This window comes from Apodemus sylvaticus, chromosome 2 (genome assembly GCF_947179515.1).
Source record: "Apodemus sylvaticus chromosome 2, mApoSyl1.1, whole genome shotgun sequence".
NCBI lineage: Eukaryota > Metazoa > Chordata > Mammalia > Rodentia > Muridae > Apodemus > Apodemus sylvaticus.
In genome coordinates this window covers 105,215,441-105,237,670 of record NC_067473.1, presented here as the reverse complement: position 1 = coordinate 105,237,670, position 22,230 = coordinate 105,215,441, and the positions used below count along the sequence as shown (strand labels likewise).

General features: G+C 35.1%; 1 pseudogene; it reads left to right on the top strand.

Moving 5' to 3' along the window:
- Positions 1-15,331: 15,331 nt before the first annotated feature.
- On the top strand, positions 15,332-16,204 carry LOC127678032 (heterogeneous nuclear ribonucleoprotein C-like; annotated as a pseudogene).
- Positions 16,205-22,230: the final 6,026 nt, after the last annotated feature.

Sequence of the window (22,230 nt, the reverse complement as noted above, 5' to 3'; positions counted from 1 at the left end):
TCTGATTTTTATTAAAAACGCATTCTCCCAGTTTGGGTTTTCTTCATTTATTCTACTTCAATCTTCAGGCCTCAAATTGCTCTATTCATTTCCTTGAACTCTTTTTGTTTGTTTTTTTCTTTACCTGGATTTCCTAAGGGTGTTATTTATTTCTTCATTTTGTTAAAGTGTTATTTGTTTCTTAACAATCTCTGTGTTTCCTAGGTGTTTTAGATTTATTTATTGATCTAATTATTAAATTTAGAAATATTTCATTAACATAGTTACAGATAAAAAATGATACAACTCTTTTCATTATCAATGTTTGTTTTTCTATTTGTCTTAAAATACAGTGAAACTGAAGCAGTATATTTATGTATCTAAGTGCCTGGTAACAGTTTTATTGTTATTATTTTTTATTATTCTCTCATATATTACATTTCAACTGTGGTTTCCTTCCCTCTTCTCCCTTCGTTGTCTTCTCCTCGGTCCCACCATGCCTCCCCTTTCCTCCAGATATACTCTTTCTCCTTTCACAGAAGAGCAGGCCTCCAGGAATATCAAACAAACACAGAGTAAAATCTACAATAATGCCAAGCACATATCATCACAGAATTGCTGGACACTGCAATCCAGTAAGAGAAAAAGTTAATGCATTTCTTTACTGGTTTCTATCGTCATACATGCTGTTTAAGGTCTCTTGGGGGATTAAACATTTTTGGTACATTCAGTGCCCTCTGTGGAAAGTTTGGTGAGCTCCAGTGAAAAAATATCCTGATATTATTGACTGTGCTTTTATTCTCATGACAAGGTATCTATAATTGGGAAAATTATAATTTGAGTGATAATGTCTGGATTTACTTCTAATGGGTGTGTGTTTTGTTCCTTGGATTTTGCTTCCTACCTGAAATTTAGGTAAGTTTGGTGGCTGTGTATTTGCCTTGTATGAATTATTCTATGGACCTGTTTCTAGTACTACTCACCTGGTATTGTATCCCCGCTAGTGTTGTAAGCTAGGATAATGGAATGACTTGGAGAAAAGAACATTGATGGAGAAGATGACTGTGATCTGTTGGATAAGGGGTCAAATAGGAAAGTGAGCCCAAATTGGATTTTTTTTTCTTTTGCTACAGAGGTGTGGATAAGTCTGGGGAGGGGTTGGATCTGGAGGAGCAGAATTGGAGGTGTGGATCTATAATCAGCCTACCTATTACCTTGACAGGATTAGAACTTGGGTGAAAAGGGTCTGTCTCCTGTGAAATAAGGGCTGGCAAAAAATAATGCATGAGGAAGTGATATTAAAAGATTTGTGGAAGTCACAGGAGACAAAGAAGGATACAGTGGATACTCTGCAGCAGAGCTAAGGACAAAACTGGGGTATTGGATCTGGGAGAATAAAGGGAGAAGAGAATATCTATAGGTAGCCTAACTGGTTTTCCGGCAGGTAACCACCATGTTATTTTTAATAGAAATTCACATTATAGAGAAAGGAATTCTGGTGCATTTTAAATGTGTGACCTTTATTAAACATGTTCCACCAAATTGAATTTTTACAAGTTAATTCAAAACTGCTTAATATAGAGCATGTTGTTGAGGAGAGGAAAAGGGCTTGTCAGGTGACAGTAAAAGTGTAGAGGGCAATGAGTAAATCAATCACCATGCTGAAATGCCAAAGAACATGAGGGCCAATCAGTGCCCCTGGCTTTCTATGAATGCCGGTTTTGCTTCTTGTCTTCATTAAAAGGAAATTGATCAACAATGGGGAGTGGAGCTTATTATTCTCCACCAAAATAGACAAAAAAAAACCCTATTGATTTGAAGTACCAACAATTTATTTTCAATCTACAAGAATATTTTGTAAGATTGTTTTGAAGGAAATAGCTTCATTATTTACAAGTACATGATTTTTCCAATTTTATACTTATTGTGTTACTTATCTGAAAAATAAAAATTATTCAGTGTTGGGTATTGACTATTTTAAATATACCTTTTCTGATACTGGAAAAGAACCCACACATTTGAAACACCAAAGAAATATTCAATATCCTTAGTCATCAGGGAAATGCAAATCAAAACAACCCTGAGATTTCACCTCACACCAGTCAAAATGACTAAGACCAAAAACTCAGGAGACAGCAGGTTCTGTCAAGGATGTGGAGAAAGAGGAACACTGCTCCACTGCTGGTATTATAGGAAGCTGGTACAACCATTCTGGAAATCAGTTTGGCGGTTCCTCAGAAAACTGGGCATAAGACTACCGGGGACCCTGTTATACTACTCCTGAGCATAAACCCAGTGGATTCTCCAGCATATAATAAGGACACATGCTCCACTATGTTCATAGTTTAATTAATTAATCATAATTATTTAAAACCTTTATGCAACAAACCTCAGAGGACATAAGGGCTGTCAGGTACAGGGTCTAGATTTAAGAGATGGTTGTGTACTACCAAACCCAGATCTGCTGCAATAGCAATAAGTCCTGTGAACACTGAAACAATTGTCTAGTTCTTATATAATTTAAATAGGAATGAATGTATAAATACAGAGAGAGGAAATGGATTAGATGCATTCATTATAAACATTGAATAACCTTAAAACATTGCCCAGAGGATTCAGACTGGAAATAACATGAAACAAGTTGATGTTATTTCTCCTCAGGTAGGTGACTTTGTGCAGGTATACTTACAACTCTAGAAAATAATGATATAACCATGCTTACCATTTGATCAAGTTCAATTACTGGGAGGATGTGACAGTGCAAGGACAGTATGAAAGTGATTTAACAGTCTGGTACTTCCTCAGAAAACTGGGCACATCTCTTCTGGAGGATCCTGCTATACCACTCCTGGGCATATACCCAGAGGATTCCCCAGCATGTAATAAGGATATGTACTCCACTATGTTCATAGCAGCCCTATTTATAATAGCTAGAAGCTAGAAAGAACCCAGGTATCCCTCAAAGGAAGAATGGATGCAAAAAAAGGTGGTATATATACACAATGGAGTACTATTCAGCCAATAGAAACAATGAATTCATAAAATTCTTAGGCAAATGGATGGAGCTGGAGAACATCATATTAAATGAGATAACCCAGTCTCAAAAGATCAATCACGGTATGCACTCAAAAGTGGATATTAGCCTAGAAAATTGGAATACCCAAAACATAATGCACACATCAAATGAGGTACAAGAAGAATGGAGGAGTGGCCACTGGTTCTGGAAAGTGTAGCAGTATAGGGTAAAACCAGAACAGGGAAGTGGGAAGGGGTGGATGGGAGAACAGGGGGAGGGAAGGGGGCTTATGTGGCTTTCGGGGAGTGGGGGGGCTAGGAAAGGGGAAATCATTTGAAATGTAAATAAAAAATATACCGAATAAAAAAAAGAAAGTGATTTAAATAAAAAAAATAGTGCCATTTGTGTTGGATTAGAACTATGATAATGGAGAAACAGAAAACAATCAGAAATAAGGTATGGTAGCCATTCTAAAATACTAATGGATTAATAATCAACCCAAGCAGGCAGGAGAATACAATAAATACATAAAGTATCCAAGCCTTTTAAGCATGAAAACAGTATTTATTTTAAAGGCATGAACATAGATGAAGGCTTCCTGGTTTCTTACCTCAATTTCATCATTATCCAGGCCTGTAACTTTGAACGAATGACTTAATTTATGAGTTTCTTATCTCACAACAAATTTTCTTGTTGAAAAGATATGAACTCATAAAAATATCTCCCTCAGAGTTGTTTTAGGAACATAACTTAGATGATCTGTTGAAGTGTGCAATGAGAATCGGACATGCAAGTGATTGACAAGCAATGATTCAAAAGCCCAAGGTCAAAAATATTTTCATAACTCTGACCTAGCTTACAAAGCCTACTACATCTGAGCTTTGGTGTTTTCTATAGCTCCAGTATTATAATTTGGTATTTCAAAATCCCCAGTGGAAATTTATATTTAAAATATTTTGTGGCTTAAAACCCAAAAATATATGGATAATTAATAATACTTTAAAACAATGTTGTGATTCTGAGATCTATTTAGCTTCTGGGAAACAATGAAATGACTTCAAAGGTATAAAAAAATTTCATGAAGAGACGGCCTATCATAAGAATTAAGTGGCTGAAAAGTTAAGGAGTAAAAAAGACATCTTTCATTGGGGAAATTACACCCAAAAAGCAGTTCAATTTACTTATGTTCATGTCATTACACCCATTTAAGGTTCGAGAGAGGTTACAGTTGTGAAATCTATGGAAACCAAATTCAATAGTAAGATAAATAGATATTGTGATTATGCTTAAATGGCTTGGATACTTGAATTATTGGGAATTAATGTAATGCCAATTTTATTAAAGGAGGAAGAAATAGAATGGAACTATTAAGAATTTGTTGAATGTATGCTGTGTAAGTGGGAAATAAATGAAAAGATGGAAATTCTTCAATAAAGGAGGGCATAATAGCTGTCTACTTTAGCACTAGAATTTGTCTGATTATAGGCTAACAAACCATATCAAAGTAACACTATGTTTGAATAAAAGATAATGATGTTACATTAAACTCTACACAGAACCTATAGAAGGTCTGAAGTACTCCCCTCTGAAAGTCTGTATTTCTTGATTGTATGTTCTCATTACTGGTACACAATTCCTAGTCTTTTTATTGAACAGCTAGCCTTGCTATATGATTCAGTGGCTATTCAAATTTCTTGGTACAAAGTAACTTCAGAAAGTTTGAATTTTCCACAGTGGTTTCCCAACTATGTGCTGTTGATGTAGTTTATATTTACATAAATAACCAGGAAGTAAAAACACATATGTGCAGTGAGACATTAAACTTAAAGTTCGTATTTGTTACAAAGCTGGGCTCATTTTATTCCCCCATCCAGTGAGGACAAGAAACACAGTAAAAAAACAAATTAATTCATAGGAAATATTTGATCTTCCTGAAGAAATGTAAATCTACCTTGCTGTAAACCCCATTTTCATCTCCCTGAATAATTCACACGTATTTCATTGACATAATATATATATATATGTTTGTGTGTGTGTGTGGTGTGTGTGTGTATGTGTGTGTGTGTGTGTATGAGCATTTACTAATCCTAGAAGTAGGCACAGCTTTCTTTTTATTTTTGTCAAAACCACTGTGACATTATTAGATTCACTACCATCAAAGTTTTATTTTTGCTGTTGCTATATTTTTACAATCCAAAGTGTATTATTATTGTTTTTATTATTACTTAAATCACCATTGTTATTGAAATTGTTGTTTGTAAGTCCTTAAGTAGACCATGTTAACCTTGAACTTTCCGCATAGCCAAGGATCAACTTGATACCCTAAATTCTGGATTCTGCCTTTCAAGTGTGGGAATTACAGGTAACCATCATCATGTCTAATTCAATGCCTTTTACCTTTGTGATTTGTCTAAAAATTCCAGAAATGTAGTATAGACGTGCAAAAGGACCAAAAAACTTCAACCAACAATTCCAAAGTTTTTTTCTTTAAATTTCACAGTTCTTGTAACAATTTTAACTTATTACAGTAGGATTTATAGTGCAACTATTATGTTACACCAATTCCTAGTTTGAATTATTTTTAGATCTTTCATTGTGTTTCTTTATTGATTCTCACATTATGGTTCTATACAGGGTATATTTTGTTCATCACTATGAGTAAGTTTTCTATGTTGCAGATTATTACCAATATATGTCCAATAACATATATTTCTAACAAAAACATCTTTATTATTGTTCAGTGGGGTTACACTTCAGTTCACTTAAAATGTATGATATTCACACTATTTTAGCATCCTTATTTTACTCTTTTTCCAGTGGTCTGTACTTATTATGTTTTGATTTCTAGTATAGAATTATAACAAAAATTAAATATTTATTTGCTCCTTATTACAATATAAAAGATAGATCTTGGTCCAAAGAGAGTAAGAAGTCAGTCATTCCATGGTTAATGAGTATCCAGTTCCTGAGAATCCAAATATATATTACCTTACTTGCCAAATTCAACAGTAGGAGATGGTAAAAAGAAGTTATAAATCAATATACCTACCAGAGATACTAAAGGACACAAAAGACCTGAGTTATCACAGTGAAAGGGATCCCTTGTAAATGTCTCAGATTTAAATCAATCATAGTTATAGACTTGATGGGAGCAGCTAACCCTCCATTAACTTTAATAGGAAAGTCCATCCCTAAAGTTTCACCTCATCATGACTGCAGGATGCTATCCCAGACACAAAGTTTGATAGTAAATGACAATCAGAGGAATGAAGCTATCCAAACAAAATTCTGGCTATGCCTGCACCATTCATCTTGCCACAATAATGATGTGTTTGGTTCCCCAGTCTATCTTCAGGATCTCCAACTCCAGTCCATCTTCTGTAAGGATTTCAGTTTACAACAGTCCGCAATATTGACACTTTTTGTTCTTATTGCTCTGTTTCTTAATTCTGTTTCATGCACATGTAATTTGTGTAGCCATGAGTAAGATCCCTTGTTCCTAGAACCAACCTAGTTAAATCTACTTTTTCATAAAATAAGCAAATAAATACTGACAGTGGATAGAGGATTTGTTGGAAGAGACAAAGAACAGTGCTGACCAAGGGACAAGAAAGGATTATGGGGTAACGTGATCAACATATGTTTTATACAAATATAAAATATTACAAAGAAGCAGATTATTGTATATAACTGGCATATAGTAATAAAAACCAGCAAAGATAAAATTAAAAGAAAAATGAATATTTACATATCTCAAAAAATGTGTGTGCTGGGATCTTTTACTTTGTGCTTTGGATACCCGTTAAGCTATGAGAGGAGGCCTAGTTTCAATGGCATTAGAATGCTTATAAAGGTTCTACACGGATGCCTTTTGTTCCCTTTCTAATATTTGCCTAACTTGCTCTTCAGCTATTTTTAGGAAGTGGACTCTCACCAGACTTTAAACACACAGGTATCTTGAACTGATTCCCTTTCCTCCCAACCCTAGACAACATATTCTGCTACTCATAAGCTTTCCAGGCCCTCTTAGAATGTTATCTGTATCCAAATCATTGATGGGTACAGATAATCCCAGCTCATTTAAAAAGTTTGGACCATGCTTATAAGTCTGACTTTCATTTCTAAATAATAAATGTAGCTTTGAGGAGTGACAAAATGACAACTGTGTTGTGTTTATATTGCTCAAATGGAATTTGTGTTCCTGCAATATTGTTACCTGAGAGAGACTTAACAATTATTTTTTAAACCATTTTCCAAGGATGGTAGAGCATCTGACTAATAATCCACAGCTCTATAGTAATGTGGACTCAATTCGTAACTTAATCAAGTTTTTTTTTCAATTATCTCACAGATATTCAACAATGGATCAAAAATTAATTGAATCAGTAATAGTTATGAAGTTTTTTGTTTTCTAATGCACAAGAACTCTGCATGTTGCTGATGAAAATGCTATCCTTTGTCTCTTAATAACCAACCTTACATGTCTATGAAAAGAGGAAAATATGAATATTAAAATCTTTAAATCTATGTAGCCATTTGGTGCTGACTTAATTTTTCCTAAGAACAACATTTAATTGAATTGGGGTCTGACTTACAGGTACAGAGAATCAGTCACTCATCATCATGGGAGGAGCATGGCAGCGTGCAGGCAGACATGGTGCAAGAGGAGCTGAACGCTCTGCAACTTTATCTGAAGGTACTAGAAGAAGGCTCGCTTCCCAGCAGATAGGACAAGCATCTACATCCCAAACCCAGTGTCACACTTCTTCTAACAAGGCCACATCTTTATATAGTGCCACTTCCCAGTCGAAGCATATTTATACCACTAAGTTCTATCCCTTGGTCCCCATAGGTTTGTTCAAATATGATTCTATGGGGCTATGTCTAAACATATGAATATGGAAAACTTTGTTGCTAAGTGATTTGAACTGTGCTGACATGCCTCTAGAGATTTCAGATGAGAAGAATTTCAATATGAGGCATAAAGACTGTTTATGAGGTATTTTGGTGAAGAATGTGGCTGCTTTGTGTCCTTGTCTGAAGTCTGCCTGAGGCTAAGGTAAAGTGATTTATATTAATTGCATTGACAAAGGAAGTCTCCAAAAAGCCCAGCAGAGACTGTGCTCTCTGTTTTAGTTTCATGAAGAATATTTCAGTGAAAATGAGTAGATGAGAAAAGAAAAGTATAAAGCTCATGGTTGAAGTAATAAAGGAGTACCACCAAGCAAAATGAAACAAAATTCTATGTTCAAGGACATAAACATTACAAGAGTGATGACTTTGGCACATGATCCTACACAGCTAACCTTAGGTCCTAGTTTGGTGCATTTCACACTTTTAATCCCAGGAAGCAGAGGCAAGCAGATCTCTGAGTTCAAGACCAGTCTGATATAAAGCAAGTTTTATGTAGAGAAAAGCTTAATTTCAGGTATTGTGGTACATTACTTTGATCTGAGCATTCAGGAGACAGAGCCAAGCAGATCTCTAAGTTCAAGATCAATCTACAGAGCAGCTTCTAGGATAGCTGAACTTAGGCAGTGAAGGACTTATAAAAGAGAAAGCTGAAGACAATGTACTAGAACAAGGGGGCCATCATCCAGCTCCATCAAGCAAGCAGAATTCAGCAGCTTCAGCCATGTGGCTCCAGCTTTACTGTCAAAAATATAAGGGATTAGTGGGATAATTGATGGTAGTTACCTGGAACTAAGAAATTTACAGTGATTATGGAGACAAAGCATCACCAAGGTAAAGTGTTTTCTAAAACCAAAAAGAAACTATGTTCCAAAGATAGCCTGAGCTGTACCTTGTACTGCAGCTTGACATGGTAATCTATAAGAAGCACCTGGGTTGTACTGGTTTTGAAAGCATAAAGGGGTCACAGAGAATGGCTGATGCTTGTTATTATAAGAGGTCAGGAAATGCCATTGATGAAGGTGCAGCTTCAACTGCAGTTGATAGCCCAGGACTGAAGAGGTCATGCAAAGTATTTAAAGTTTGACACCATCATGTGAGCCTATGAGAGACTAATGGTGAAGCATAGTTGCAACAGAAGCTCCTGGTATATTGCAGATGCCAATATTATAAGAAGTACACCAAGAACAGAAGCAACAGTGGACTGCAGTCAATCAGATCTTAGATTTCTACAGGGTGCAGAACTAGAGATGTGACGCAAGCCCTTTGGAGGATCCCAGAAGATCATGTGTGGATCCCAGATATGGGATCCTGTTTTATAACAAGAGCATATAAAGGTGAAGATGTCTTGGAGAACCAACGATATTAAAGATGACAAAGCAGTGAGATATCTGATGATCAAAGCTGCTAGCAGGGAATGGAACCATTCCAGGAGAAAGAAGTTTGTTAAAGTCAACAAAGATGAAAAAGGATATGGAGATCTGAAGACCACTTTGACATTAGTCATGAAGTTTGGAGTTTGTCCAGCTGGATTCTGTCTTCCCTTGAGATTATAATTAAGTGATAGCTTGAATCTCAGAAGAGACTTTGAACTTTGGACTTTTCCCATTGTTGAAACTGCTATAGACTGTGGGGACTTTTGTAGTTAGACTAATACTGGCTTAAATTGTATATACTGAGCATGCCAAGCCATAGATGGCTTCAAAGTGTTGATTAGATATAAAAATTATGAAATTGATGTACATTAAATACAAATATTAATTATAATATACATTCAGATATTTCAGATTAACATTAGTGATGACTGTTTTAAAGTGTATGGAGTTGAGTTTATCTAATTGTACAGAAATGATTCCACTAACTTTGCTAAACTCATGCATGTAAGGAAAAATAAGTGTATATTTATATATTTGTTCAAGTCTGTTTTTTCTTTTATTATTCCTCATTAAGTCATTAAAGGGATTGCATAACATATTCACACACACACACACACACACACACACACACACACACACACACATATATATATATATATATATATATATAATATTTAATTTTTTAGTAGTAGAGAACTGGACTAATATAACTTAGACCCAAGATTCAATTATCAGAATTATAATAAAATGATACTTAAAATTTTTCAAAGCATATCTGTAACAAGCTTGAATGGACTACAAAGAAAAAATTGAACTACAAGTTCATTAAACAAATGTTTTAAATATTTTTTCACTTTAACAAATTATTATTTAAATTATGTGATTATATTCACCCATTGAGCATATGCATGTAGATGCATTTCCCCATACAAGCATCAGATCCCCCTGGAGAGTGTAAAAACCCATGTCAGGTTTTCTAGAAGAGTGGTATTTACTCTTTACCATAGATAGATGGGATATAAAATATCCAATAGACTTTGTGGGGCCATTTCTCCAGCCCCACAAAGTAATTTTTAAAAATCAGCAAAAACAACACAAAAGAAAAAGAAGTGGGAGGGGATTGACTTGGTAACAGGCAGAGGGAAGAGGGCTTATGGGACTTATGGGGAGGGGAGAACTTGGAAAGGGAAAATCATTTGGAATGTAAACAAAGAATAGAGGAAAAAACATGTTTTTCGGAGTGAGTTTAATGTAGACTTACAGGATGCTGTATCTCAAAAGAGATCATCATTATTTAAAAACATGTTTCATACAAGGCAAATGAAACGTTCTAGGTGGCATTAAAGAAGGGCTTTGTAGAGATATCTAATGATGTGTGAGAGCTGAGCAGGCTTCCATTATACCTGTCAACAAAACTAAAGACGAAGTTATGTAATGGGTATTTTCTTAAGTACTTTGCAAACACATTTCAAGTTAAATGCACCAAGCAATGGATTATATTTTTCAGGGGTATAAAATATCCCAAAAGACATGCGAAGCAAATGATTATTAGAAAACTTATATGTAAGAAACTCTATAAATTGACTGTAGCTGATACAGATAAAGAGAAGTTAATTGCATTTCTCAAATTTCCTTGTCTATATGGTGTTCACCATAAGGCTTGTGTATCCAGCTCTACTATAAACCTTCATGCTTTGCCAAACAAATTTTCTCTAGTCAATCATTGCATATACTGATATTGCTGTTCCTTTACTTTTGATGCTATAGTTTGAAAAATCCAGAGAATAAGCTCTTTGTAGTAGTAACTAGAATGTTTATAATCCCAGTTCATAGATCAATTTCATATATGTATCAGATACTCAGAAAACAACTATTTACCAAATTTTCTGAGGACAGATGCATGATTCAGGGTCTCTGTTACTGTACGCTATTTACTTTGGAGGTTTTATTTTTATTTTTATTTTCATTCTTAAGGGCAAATCTAGGTGGCTTTATCTGTGTTGCAAATGCTAAGTCAATAATTTGCACATCCAAACTCACTCCCACATTTTAAAATACACAAGATGAAAAATTCAAATCCATTCAGAGAAGTAGCAAACAGTTGTGTCTTCAGCAGTTATCTTAAATATCATAAAATACATGTTATGATTAAAATTAAAGAATTCTTATAGGTGTCTTTACAAACAATTATACAACATACCTTGAGAAAGCCTATTTTCAGTTCCCAGAATGAGTTTCTGTTTCTTTCTCCATATTCATATTTGCGTTCCTAAGGACATGTTTTATTTTCATATTCATTTTCTTTAGAGAATGACATCAAATATATTAAGGTAATGAATATAAATGACTGAACATGCTATTTTGACAGTTATATTGCATAGGAGTAAAAAAAGAAAAGGGGGCATTTACTAGAGATATCTAGACATTAGCTCAAACTACAGGCACAAAAGTGGTTTCTAGAGACATTGATGTTCCATTTCGCAAAGATATCCAGTGGATGCGAGGGCATGCATCCCAGCTTTTGCTGAAGGATTAAATGGCTTACTCCTCCATCCGTGATGGCATACCTTTTTTTATCCCATATCTTGAAAAGTTTGCAAATTGTAGAAACTTCAGAAAATACAAATGCCCTTCACTGAAACCAGGTCAAAGCTCAACTCTTTCCTCTGTTTATTTTGTTTTATTTTTACCTCTACTTTCTTATCCATCCCATAGCTATTATCAGTACCTGTCAGCAATGCTAAGTTCATTTAAGAATAAGATTCTTGCAGAAAACAATTAACGTGAATAAGCATTAATTTTTACCAGAAAGACTTTAACAGATCAAGATAAGAATTAAAAATACTAAAGGCATACAATATCATATATTAAATATTATCTAATGTTAATTCAAGTCTTTTTTAATTCTATTTTGAAATAAAGACCACTCTTAGCACATTCATCTAAAATTGATGATAATCACTGTGCAGTGATTACAGTATAGTGATACTGATTTGGGCTCTAAAATATTGAGATATTGAGAGAGAGAGAGAGAGAGAGACAGAGAGAGAGAGAGAGAGAGAGAGAGAGAGAGAGAGAGAGAGAGAGAGAGAGAGAGAGAGAGAGAGAGAGAGAGAGAAAAGCATCAATCCAGGAAACTGAGGTGTTTTAAATAATAACAGAGTGATAAAAATCAAAGCGCCTCTCCCACTGAGCCCAGACAAGGCAGTTCTCTGCTACAGGTGTGCTTGAGGCCTTTGACCAGCCGGTTTATTTTCATTGGTTGGTGGCTGAGTTTCTGAGAACTCCTATGGTCCTGATAAGTTGATACTGTTTGTCTTCTATGGCCTAGATATCCCCTTCAATTGTTTCCCCTAACTCTTCCACCGAGGTCCCTGCCTCAGTTCAATGTGTGACGGAGTATCTGCATCTCTCTCTGTTAGCTGCTGATAAGAGTCTTAGTCTTAGAAGACAGCCATACTAGGCTCCTGTTTACAAGCACAATATAGTGTCAGGAAGAGTGTCAGGGATTTGTGCCCTGGTCAACCAGTGACCAACTGGAGATCCATTCCATGGACATGCACTAATTCTGTTAAGTTTCACTACTTGATTTTAAGTAGGAAGCCAATAGAGACCAAGCCATGGTAATAAGGCCTCAAGTGTAAAAAACTCTCCATTTTAAGGCTTATATAGTTCTACCACATAATCACATGTGTATATTTTGAGATTAATCTCATTTTACACACCTCTTACTTGTGTGTTTGTTTTCTTTTCCAAAGTTACTCAGAGATGATTTCTCTGAGTAAACAACAGTCTACTTTGAATTTTGTGGAATTTTGTTTTGTTGTTTTGTTTGTTTGTTTGTTCTTCAGTGCAATTTGGTCTGCTTCCATGGCTTATAGTTTCTCACCCACATACAGTGAAGATCTCAAGTTCTACCCTGATGACGACCAGCATGCTTTAATATAACAAAATGCACATTCTACTACACTTTTAATAACTTAGGAAAATGTGACTTGGCAGTGTAGATGCCTCATGTGATGTTAATATTTGTTTCTTTGAAAATTTATCATATAATGCTCAGATAGCTCTGCACTGGCTTCTTGAATATCATACTGTCAGGCAGTTTCTCACTAGTGCTTAGTCAAACTCCCATGTAATGAAATGCCATTTGTCTTACCTAGCAACACTCAGACACAATATTGAAAACCAAATATCCCAAGAATATCTCAAGGGCTTCTGTTTTGTTAACTACATTCTTTACAGTGGGAAAAGAAGTCAGCTATTTATTTTCCAAATGTCAAAGTTTCTTTTTACTTCCTCATACCAGTGAGAACAATTCAATAAATATTTTTGAGCATCTTCACTTAGTCTCAAGTTTTATCATTCAGAGGCTGAGTGCTGAGTGGTAGAGGTTTCCAAGGATTTAGAAAATAACTGCCCCCGAATACAATAAAAGGAATTAATCTATCTTCCTACAAAAGGCACTGATCCAGATGAGAAACACATTCTAAACCTACAGTAGTCTTTGTGGAAACAGAGAAAGATTCCTCTTGCTCAAATAAAAGAACAAGTGGGGCAGAGGGAATATTCTGAGTTCTGACTTTGCAGTTGTCTGTACATGTGTGTGTGTGTGTGTGTGTGTGTGTTTCTGTGTTTGTGTGTGTGTGTATACTCAATAAACTTTAGTAATAAAAACTATATGTATAATCAATACCAACAAAAGCCTTGTTCATTTCAAGATTATAGCATCAATGTCTAGTGCATGAGAATAGAAATTTCATGGAGTGTGTGTGTGTGTGTGTGTGTGAACTCAGAAATCTTGACTTTTAGTCATTGCCCATTAGTTCATATATATATATATAGATAGATAGATAGATAGATAGATAGATAGATAGATATAGATATAGATATAGATATAGATATAGATATAGATATAGATATAGATATAGATATAGATATGGATATGGATATGGATATGGATATGGAGATGGAGATGGAGATGGAGATGGAGATGGAGATGGAGATGGAGATGGAGATGGAGATGGAGATGGAGATGGAGATGGATATACAGATAGAGATAGAGATATATAGATAGAGACCAAACAATTATAGGAATATGAATGTCTAAATAGTAAAATTATTTGGATTATGAATTATGGATACTAAACTGGTTTATATTTTGACATGGTATGCATGACTTAGACTTTTACTTATTATTTATTATGTAGCATTAACCATATGTTAGATATGGATCAACTTTAATGGCATAATAAACCCTTTATACCTCAGAAAAATAATTCCCAGAGTAAGTACTATTTTCACTATTCCTTGTATAGATAGATTATAAAGATTTCTAGTAACCAAGGAATAAATAATCTAACTGAAGTCACATATTAATCTGGTCTGAAATTCAATACAGAAAATGTGGCAGTCTGAAACAAGCTATAACTCATTACAATGCTACCATGACATTGTTGAACTTTTTCCAATGAGCCTTCACAACTTCACACTCAGTTCACTTTCCTCATGGTTGTACTTGAAAGACCTTTACAGAAATATTACTTTCCACAATAAATTTAAGTCTGCCTTTGATAGTGCTGTGATTTTCAGACTCAGATGACCTATAGTTATATCAGCCTATGTAGGTATCAGGGCATTGTACAAATAAGACAAATAAGACAATGGTGAAGTATTTATTTAACATAAAACATCTCTAAATGAACCAGAAATTAAATGCTTATCATTGTTTACTCAACCAGCTACCAGTTCGAAAGCATACATAGAAATAGCCTATCATAGGAAAGTCAGTGATAAAGTCCAGGTAAGGATCAAATGAATCCAGAAAGAGGATAAAAATTCTAAATTTCATTGAGTGAATCAAGACATTAAGAATGGTACTAGAATTTTTTGTGACCATCGTGATGTCCCTTGCTGTTGTAGCTCTAGTGTCTCGGCACAGGCCCACAGTAGGAGAGGTAGTCTCTCCTCTTTCTCCTTCCTCGTGTGAGATTTTTTTTGATCTGCAGCTACATGTTCAGATTTGTGAGAAACCTTTTCATCAAAAGAGATGGCCAGCAATGTTACAAAGACAGGTTCTCGATCCATGAATTCCAGGGTATTCATTGGAAGTCTCAACACTTTGGAGGTCAAGAATTCTGATGTGGAGGCCATCTTTTCAAAGTATGGCAAAACTCTGGGTTGCACTGTACACAAGGGCTTTGCCTATGTCCAATAAGTTAATTACAGAAATGTCTGAGTGGCTGTAGCAGGAGAATATAGCAGAATGATCACAGGCCAGGTTTTAGAAATTAACTTTGCAACAGATCCAAAAGTGAACTAAGGAAAAGAAGGTGTAAAATGATCTGCAGCAGAGATGTATGGTTTCTCATTTGACTTGGACTATGATTTTTCAACCGGATTATTATTACAGGATGTACAGTTAGCCAGCACTTCTTCCACCTCCTCCTATTGCTCAAGTTCTAGTGCTTCCCAAATGCCAGCATGTGTCAGGGAACACCTCACGAAGGGGCAAATGTGGATTCAATTGGAAGAGTAGATAATGAGGATCTTCTTCCAAGTCTGAAAACTTGAAATGCGGTGACTTTTAGGCCGTTAAAAAGGAGCTGACTCTGATAAAACAAAAGGTGGATTATTTGCTAGGAAGCCTGGAAAAAATTGAAAAGGAACAAAGCAAACAAGCAGAAATGAGGAATGAAAAGTCTGAAGTAGAGCAGAGCAGCATGTTTGTGAATAAATATGAGATTAATGTGAAGATGGAGTCTGAGGCAGGTGCAGATGACTCTCCTGAGGAGGCTGACCTGCTGGATGAGGACAATAATGGAGATGGGAGGGTAACCACGTGGAGTTGATCAAGGATGATGAAAAAGAGGCTGACAAAGAAGATGACAGTAACAGAGCCAATGGGGAGGATGACTATTAAGCACATAGTGGAGGTTAGAAATCTTATTCCATTATTTATTTAACTAGGTGTTTGTGAGAGATCAAAGTAACACCAGATCATCTGCCCTAATACCTTCTGAACTTTCTCACTGTTCTCCCTCCTTATCCTACCTGTGTTTATTTCTTTTCTCTTTTTTTGAAAAAAACAAATTTTGGATTGCATATTTTCTTTATTTACATTTCAAATAGTTTCTCTTTCAAGGTCTCACCTTCCAAAACACCTTACTCCATCTCCCTCCCCCTGCCCCATAAGGGTGCTCCCCAACCCACCCACCCACCCACTCCTGCTTTCCCTTCCTGGCATTCCCCTACACTTGTTCATCAAACATCATCAGGCCCAAGGGCCTCACCTCCCAGTGATGTTCAATAAGGCCATCCTTTGCCACGCATGTGGCCAGCGTCGTGGGTCTCTCCATGTGTATTCTTTGGTTGGCTGTCCAGTCTCTGGGAGCTCCGGGGGTGGGGGTCTGGCCTGTTGGAACAGTTGCTCACTCCATGGGGGACTACAAACTCACTCAGCTCCTTCAGTTCCTTCTCTAACTCCTCCATCAGGGACTCCTGAGCTTAATCCAGTGGTTGGCTGCAAGCTTCCATTAGCAGAGCCTCTCAGGAGACAGTCAGATCAGGCTTCCATCAGCAAGCATTTTCCAGCATGTACAATAACTCCTGGGGTTGGTGGCTGTATATGGGATGGATCCCCAGGTGGGGCAGTCTCTGGATGGCCTTTCCTTCAGTCTTTGCTCCACACTTTGTCTCCATTTTTTTCTCCTGTAAGTATTTTGTTCACCCATCTGAAAATCACTGAAACATCCACATTTTGGTCTTCCTTCTTCTCAGGCTTCATATAGTCTGTGAATTGAATCTTGGCATTCTAAACTTTCTGGCAGTTTATCAAAAAACTGGGTATAGTACTACCTGAAGAAACAGCTATACCACTCCTGGGCATATACCCAGAAGATGCTCTAACATGTCATAAAGACACATGCTCTACTATGTTCATCACAGCAATATTTATAATAACCAGAAGCTGGAAAGAACCCAGATGTCCCTCAACAGAGGAATGGATACAGAAAATGTAGTGCATACACACAATGAAGTACTACTCAGCTATTAAAAGCAACAACTTCATGAAATTCACAAGCAAATAAATGGAACTTGAAAATATCATCCTGAGTGAGGTAACTCAGTCACAAAAGAACAAACATTGTCTTTACTCACTGATAAGTGGATGTTAGCCCAAAAGTTCGGAAGACCCAAGATCCTGTGTTTATTAATTCATAATTGGCCTGCACCTAGTTCCATTTTCACTCACTTTGATGCTCCTAAATATTTTTGTTAAGTCTTACCCTGTAAGTTTTTCTTTAATTTTGATACTTCTTTGACTTAAAAATAAAAGATGTATGATTTTTATCAACTCTCCAAAATACTCTCTTGTTATGCAGGAAGTATAGTTCTTTCCATTCATGATTTCAGTAGTTGCTTCCCTAACTCCAGAGGCATCTCATTTACTTGTAACCCTGAGAGCAGCTTTGCATTAAGGGTGTGTGTTTTCTCTCACATGAGTGCAGCTGTTCAAGAAGAATGTAACCATGTATTTTTATGAGTATGAGTTAGCGTGTCAAAGTTATACTATGTGTTATTTTTGTGAACAGGCTGAGGGTTGGATCATTTTCAATTCCTTATTAAACAAACAAACAAAGAAAAGGAATGGTCCTAGAAATAAGTGGGGCCAAATGAGTTAAATAAACTACAGCTTTCTGTAATTTGAGCTCCTAAATTGACATTATTATGATTATGATTATTATGATTATATAATTGCACATTTTTATGCAATGCATCATTCTGATGGTTTATGTTGTTTGCCTTTAGTAGTCCTGATAGTTGATATAAAATTTCATTTTGTTACTAAGAAAGGAAAAACTATTTCCCCACCGATCTAGCCTTCATGAAAGGATAGTTCCTGTGAAAGGCTAACTTTGACACTGCAGGGTAAATTGAGGCAGGCTGAGTGTGTAGTCAATGATTGATCATTCAACTCGCATTGGGCAATTTCTAGGATGATCCATACAGGAAAAACAAACAAATGAATAAAAAGCAAAAAACATGTCTATAAGATAAAATATGACAAAAATAAGATTAGATCGATGCAAATACATGATTCCTGATTACTAAATCAATCATTAATTTTATGTTCCTAAAAAGTAAAGTTATAGATGAAGAAGTATTTCTATTCAAACATTAGTCAAAAGAAATGATAGGAAGTTGAAGTTATAAGCTTCCTAATATATCTTTCTTCATATTTATATCAGCAGAAGTCATTTGTCTTCATTTTTAGAGCTGTAGTGGTTGGCGGATCATAATTCTTTAGAATTTTATTATCACAATGCCTATAGTAAATCTATGATTCTTTAGTTGAAAGTATCCACTAAGAAGTGCTAGCAATATGTCTACTTATCAATTCTTGATAGAATTTAAAGAGGAACACATTTCAAAGACCGCATATCCTTAATAATTTGGTAAATTAGATGGCATAATAATGACAATGACATTATCTTCAGTAAAAGAGCCATGGGACAGCAATTAAACTGGAATATTTAAATACTAACTTTATGCTCTTTACTCTTTACACAAACAACCAGAATGATTTCGTTAATGAGCTAATGTCTGTGCTAAGTAGAGTAATAATCAATGAAGAATCCTGAAGCCCAATAGTCTTGGGACCAGACTACAACGTTACATAGAAAAATTATGGCTGCATTCAGGAGGTACCTAGAGCCTATCAAGGAGGGACTTTCCAATTTTCTTCCAGAGGTCATGGCAACTGTAAAACTGTGGCATTTACCCAGACTGCTAATGTGAAAAAAATGTTTGAAGTACTGTTACTTTGGAGCTAATGGAGAATTATGTATAGATTATTCAGACAATGAAAATACAAATATTATACACAAGGAATATAATGTAGGATTTTCTTTGAAGTATATTGGCTGGAACACACAAAAACACATACTATCTATCATCTATCATCTTTATCTATCTATATACCCACCTATCACCATCTATCATCTATCTTCTGTCTATATATCTGATCTTAAAATATCCTCTCATTTGTTATTTCTAAACATTAAAATATTTCTAAGGTTTAAATCCAAAGCTTACTTTCTTTAATTCATCAGTGGATTAAGTTAGTCAACAGATGAATGGAAAGAATTATATGCATATGAAAATTTTATTTTTGGTTAGTATATAATAATGTCCTCACATTGACAACACAAATAGGTGGGAAGGTATTATGAAACAGGAATTACTGTCTCATAATTGCTTTTCATTTTATTTTTAGTTGTATAGTGCCAATGCTTCACTCTCATTCAGATATAGATTATAAGATTCTATATTCTAAGGAATAAACAATAGCAAAGTCTAAACAAAATAGCAAAGGAGAAAAAACAATAGTCAATGGATAGCTGAATCACATATAAGACGGCACTGCTCAATCAATTTAATTGATTTAGCTGATAAATTTAATTGATCAACTATTATTTAATTGAAAGTGTAGTGTTCTTCCTTTGATGTTGTTAAGCAGAAATGTATGCTTAAACATTATCTGATGATCTCTATGAATCCTTTTCCAGGAATGTTGAGGGGCAATTTGACGAAAGCCACTGCATGTAGTTTTGACCCCTGAGCACAAATGTATTGAGTAAATAAATGATAGGATATATATTCTCAGTAAAATAAAAAAAGTGGTGGTTTGGATAGTTATGGCCCCTTATAGACTCATATGTTTGACTTCTTGGCTCATAATCATGTTTGGCATTATTATTAGGTGTGTCCTTAATAAAGTACATGTGCCCTTGTTGAAGGAAGTGTGTCACTGTGAGGATGTGTTTTGAGGTCTCCTATGCTCAAGTTTTGCCCACTATAGAACTTAGTCCCTGCAAACTACAGATCAAAATGCAGAACTTCTTCATGTCTGCTTGCATTCTTCTATCCCTCCCACAATGATGATAAAGGACTAAAACTGAAACTGTAAGCCAGTTGCAATTAAATATTTTCCTTTATAAGAGTTGCCTTAGTCATATTGTCTCTTCACAGCAATAGAACCCAAATGAAAGCAATGAGAATGTATTAATCATTTAAAGAATGGCTACATTGTTTGAGAAACAGTGAAGTGGGAATTTTTCACCTGGTAGTCTGTGCATTGTAGAATAGCTTTAAAAAAAAAAACAGTGAGATTTTTGCTCATTTCCTTGATAATTTTTACATATTACCACATAAAATTTACACATATTAAATGGCACAAGGATTCATACAACTGGGAAAATGATGACTTGTTAATGTTAAGAACTTTAGCAGCTGGGTTTCAGTATGCATGTGTATGTGTGTATGAGTGTGTGTGTGTGTGTGTGTGTGTGTGTGTATGTGTGTGTGTGTGTTTGTGTGTGTGTGTGTGTGCGTATCTACCATTCTTTAGTTTTGAGAATCTATTTTATGTGACTTATACATTTTTACTTAGGTTTTGATAAAATCCAGGGAAGGTAAGTCGCTTTTACTTCTGCATTTAGAACATTATTGGCAATTCTGATGAGAATTCCATTTTCATATCTAGGATATAAGTGGTGTTCAGAATGAATGTGGTTTATTTTACAAAAAGAATTAGACATACAGACAAGCACTGTCAAATTCATATTTGTTTGCTAGATACAATGAGGATCCTTTATATAACAAAGTCTTGGCTCCTCTGAGTGTTCCCGTGCATTTTCAGGCCCTGTGAAGTCTCAGGGGCGAATAGGTAGCTTTAGTTCCATAAATAAGTTCTCCTTTAAGGCTTATGTTGATTAGCATTAAAATATAGGGTTTGTATCAAATTAGTTACTAATAAAGAATTCAATTATTCAGATTTTTATGGTTATAATTCTACACACATATCTTTTTCATAGTGAGTATTTCAATGTACAGGTATTTACTTTCAGATTGCCTGAGGAAAATTATAATAGCAGTATTTTTTTTATTACTGGGGTTATTTCATACTTTTTATGGAGTTAAAACTAATTGCTTTAATCATGTGTCAAAGAAACTTTTATTTTCCATTTTATTGAAAATATTTTTCACAAATTGTCTGAGAAAATATATATGTATCTGTATCTATATTTGTATCTGTATATTTATATATGTATGTATATTCACACACACACACACATATTCCTTCCTTCCTTTCTTTCCTTCCTTTGTTTGTCTTTATCCCTCCCTTATTTCCTCCCCTCCCTCTATCTCTCTTTTTTCTTTTGAGCAGTAGTAGTTGATTCTACCCTAGGTTCTGGGATGTCTCAGGTTCTTGGTCACTCAAGTGGCTTTGAGTTTGCATTCCATCTTATTTAGTGGCCTTCAGTCAAATTGGATGTTGGTTACTCACACAAACTTTGTGTTACCATTCATCTAGGGTATCTTATAAGGACATATTTTGAAAAGAAAGATACACTGTTTTAAGCTTTTCCTCCTTTTCTTTCCTTCCTGGCTTTTCACAAGATGCTTCCATTCTAATTAGCATTTCCTTAATATCTCATATCTCCCATAACAAATGTTGTCAACGTTTGAGCCTTAATCGTACATAGCTTTCTTTAAGGTACTTCTTAAGCTCTTTAGTTGAATCTTTTCATTCTTTAGATTTTGCTACTGAAGTTCACTCTTCAGTCTTAAACTGAGGATTTTTTAAAAATATATTTTATTGTAAAAGTGGATGCTACATTTAATAATTACATGTATTTCTTAAATTACTTATCATGTTAGTGTATTTCTCCTTCCTAACAAATCACCGAAATATTATTTTATCTGATGTGCTATCAAAGGTATATTCAAAACTTAACACAGCCAAATCTCAAAGCATTTCTGAAATAATGCTTGGTAGTAAACCTATTATTGCTCCTAAAGGTTCATAAATTTGAATATTGGTTTCTAGCTTATGGAAGAATTAGGAAGTGTGTGACCTCTTTATGAAAGATTAAGATATGA